Genomic DNA, 3,386 nt, shown 5'->3' with positions numbered 1-3,386 from the left:
GCCTCTCAGTGGTCAAATGTGGTACATTTGTAATATCTCTTTAGTCAAGTCAAGAAGCTTTTATTCATTATCATTCAAGCTTTTTGAATTCATTATCGTTTCCTTTGTGTTTAGGAGTTAAAGATTACTTACATAGACTTTTCCTCTGCTAATGTTAGCATTAACAAATATGTTCGCCATGTATTGAATGATGTTGTTCGAGGATTTGAAGAGAAAACGGTATTTACCGTCCTCGTGTTTACACTTGTGTAGAATGACACCGTTTCTTGTCTGCAGTTGTCGGTATCGCTTCTCGGCCTTTTGGCTAAGATCAAGTGTAGTATCTGTTCTTATCAGTTTAATATCTGATACGTCCCCTACCCGGGGACCATATATTAAATTGATTTTTGGAGCAGGGAGATGGAATAGGGGCTTGCTCCGTCCACTCCACGCATCGACCCGGTATTGCAGTACCTCCGGGAACGGTGCACCCCCTCTGTACTGTTAAAGAAACGTTATAGCTCTACATTTCTCTAGCTCTAATACAACACTTATGTTTCTGTGTCCGGATTATTTCTGGACCTCTTTATTACAGGGCTTTATGATCTCTTTATAATCACAGTTCACTACAGAGAAGGGGGATTTAAGGGGGTTTATTCAAAGCCAGTGTGGTTTTATAGAAGGTACATAAATCGTAACGTTAAACATGTTGCTAGTCAAGTAAAGTAGCGTGTTTTGCACACGGTTTTCATCACAATCTATCGCTGTAGCGGACATACACCTTGTGACACACGGAACTATTTATCCGGAACTATTTATCGGGAATATGGCGCCCGGGCTTATATTAGCGGTCGGACACAGAAACTTTCTCTCGTTTGTGCTTATTTAACAATCTTTGTTCAAGTATTCTTGAAAATTTAGTCACCTGGAATTGTAAGTTCAAAGCAGCTTTCACACTTTACCCTTTATTTATGTGCGATCAATAAACGTTATCAAATGTTGTTGTTTACATCTTCGATCTATCCCTCAAACGGGGTTGGGGCTGTAACTGTACCGGGGCTTTAACACTATCTTAATAAAACTCACTGTTCTTGTCCCCTACTGCTTACCGTACAGTGTTGTGTCAGTAGTTTTGTACTGACTCTTTTTAGTGTAAAGTGCAGATGTATTGATTTATAAACGCATATTAATGAACAATGTGGATCTCGTTCCATATTCAGTCGCACTGCATCATGGGAAGTATCGTACTGTGGTTTCTTAGACAATATTCGTCAACATTCAGCTTTAGATGTAATAAATGTAGTGTTATTTTTGCAGCATGTGTAGACTGTGGTGTTTTAGTGTTGCACGTTTGTGTAATGATTAAAGCTGGTTTCCTCTCCCTAATGGTAAAGGGTGTGTGTGGTGGTGCAGTCACTAGCTGATGGAGCTGCAATTCATACTTACCTGGCAGGGGAGATACCATGATCAAGAAGGTGGTTCACCCAGGGCGAGGCTCAGCCATTGCACTCCGGCTGTGCTGACCCCTGCGAATTCCCCAAATGTGGGAATCTCGACTGCATAATTTGTGGTAGTGGGGGACTGCGTTCGCGCTCTCCCCTGATATTCACTGTACTAAAGTTAGACTTTATTCTAGTGCATTTGCAGGACTTGTGTATGTTTGTAGCTCTCTGTACAATGTACATCTTTTGTGTATGTTCTGTAGGTGTGACCTGGGTATAGGTCAAGATTCAAGAATTACAGGCCTTCACAGATATCAGTGCAACAGGGGACAACTTTGCTTACCAGGAGACAACAGGTTGGCTTTCCTGGACTGAATAAACTTATTAAATGCACTCTGCCTTGAATTGATTGTTTTGGCATACTTTCTCATAGGAACTGAAGAGAAGTTACAAGTATACAGGAAAGCCCCACACATCAATACCTGCTGTTTGATTCTCTACACCCATTGCAGTACCAATTAGGTGTCATCAGGATACTACACCACAGGGCAGAAAGCAGCTCTCCCTCGACAGAAGCCAAGACGAAAGAAAATCAACTGAAGGCAGCTCTCAAGGCATGTGGATACCCTTAGGAGGTTTTAAACAAGACCGCTACTAGCAGAAGGATTGCAGCCAGAGACAATTGAACAAACCTCTACATGACTGGAGTATCTAAGAAACTCATGCACCCAAAAGATCTGACCTTGTAAAAGCATGAGGAGCAATATGATATTCTTGGTCCAGTTCAGTGAAGAGTGTTAAGAGCTCTGCATTGGAGAGACAAAAGCCTCAACACTTTGTGGACTTTTCAGGACTGCCACAACACCCGCTATCACAACCGGACCTGTACACAATTGCACATTTTAACAGTATGACATGTCTGTATTCACAAGTTACTGTACCTTATTCAGTACTGCCTTTTTTTTTTGTCATACTGTGTGTTTTTGTATGTGAAAAAATAAAACTTTAATTTGAAAAAGTATTTGTTACTACTACTATAAAATACAATGCTAGTTTTCCCAAAATTTGTATGCAGTAACTGGTGCAAGCACACAAACCTGTTTGACACTTTCACTTGGTGTGAAAGCTACAATCCTGAGCAGAATGTGGCACATAATAAGCACACAAACATTTGGTTGTTTGCTCTACCAGCTGGACAACAGCAGTATTGTTTCACACACTGTGTTCCAGTCCTTTTGATGGGGACATCATCTTCAGTTGTAGTCTGCTGAAATACACTTTTAATGCGTCAACTACAGTGTTAGTATGGTAATAATGAACTTTAATGCTAAATTTTTTATTATTAAATGTCACCCAGAAATTAAGAGGCCTGTCAAAGGCCAAATTTAAATGAACAGTTTAAGCCAAAGTATTAAAGCTGTGGTGGTGAAAAGCTCTCTTTAATGACAATGTTTATGTATCAGCTTTTCAGTCATTTGATGTGAATTCATTGTGCTGCAGGTGGGTGAAAGAACCCGAGCTTTTTTAAACCAACATATTGTTACCTGTCAATCCTTTGTTGAGCAGAAACGACTTGTAAATCAAATGTTTAAAATGGGGAGTGATAAAGTAATTTGAGCTAATTTAACCAAATATAATGTCAAAGTTTGCAAAGCTGGTATAACATAAAATCTAGCACCTTTGTGCTGACCGCACTGTCGTGCTCGCTTAAGGCAGATTTGCACATGCGCAGTGTGATTAGTCTACAGTCAAGAGGTGAATGTAGACTCAACCAATGATTACAGCAGAGTGTCTAGGGTGACCACTCAGCAGCACAGAGAAAGCACGCAGTTAATTCTACACAATCAAATCCACCTGAGATCTGGGGAAAAGTTACACAACAAAATCTTACACAGTGGGATAAAAACCCAGCTGAAATGATGCACGTGGCTGGTCCTGAACAGACACCAACACTGATCAGGAGCA

At 40.4% G+C, this 3,386-nt stretch overlaps 1 long non-coding RNA gene and 2 other non-coding genes across 6 annotated transcripts; all 3 read left to right on the top strand.

Annotated features, from left to right (window-relative positions):
* The first annotated feature begins 284 nt into the window (after positions 1-284).
* On the top strand, positions 285-475 carry LOC125140573. Its single transcript, XR_007139813.1, has one exon. It is a non-coding gene; the product is annotated as a U2 spliceosomal RNA (small nuclear RNA).
* Positions 476-897: 422 nt separating this feature from the next.
* On the top strand, positions 898-2,338 carry LOC125140571. 4 transcript variants are annotated; one of them, XR_007139811.1, is made up of 3 exons: positions 898-912; positions 1,685-1,777; positions 1,855-2,338. It is a non-coding gene; the product is annotated as an uncharacterized LOC125140571 (long non-coding RNA). The 4 variants fall into 4 exon arrangements; XR_007139810.1 differs by lacking the exon at positions 898-912 and adding an exon at positions 927-1,454; XR_007139808.1 differs by lacking the exon at positions 898-912 and adding an exon at positions 927-1,522.
* On the top strand, positions 1,418-1,581 carry LOC125140572. Its single transcript, XR_007139812.1, has one exon. It is a non-coding gene; the product is annotated as a U1 spliceosomal RNA (small nuclear RNA).
* Positions 2,339-3,386: the final 1,048 nt, after the last annotated feature.

This window comes from Tachysurus fulvidraco, unplaced genomic scaffold, assembly GCF_022655615.1.
Source record: "Tachysurus fulvidraco isolate hzauxx_2018 unplaced genomic scaffold, HZAU_PFXX_2.0 HiC_scaffold_120_np12, whole genome shotgun sequence".
NCBI lineage: Eukaryota > Metazoa > Chordata > Actinopteri > Siluriformes > Bagridae > Tachysurus > Tachysurus fulvidraco.
The sequence above is the reverse complement of the archived record's forward strand: the minus strand, read 5'-3'. Positions and strand labels throughout refer to the sequence as shown.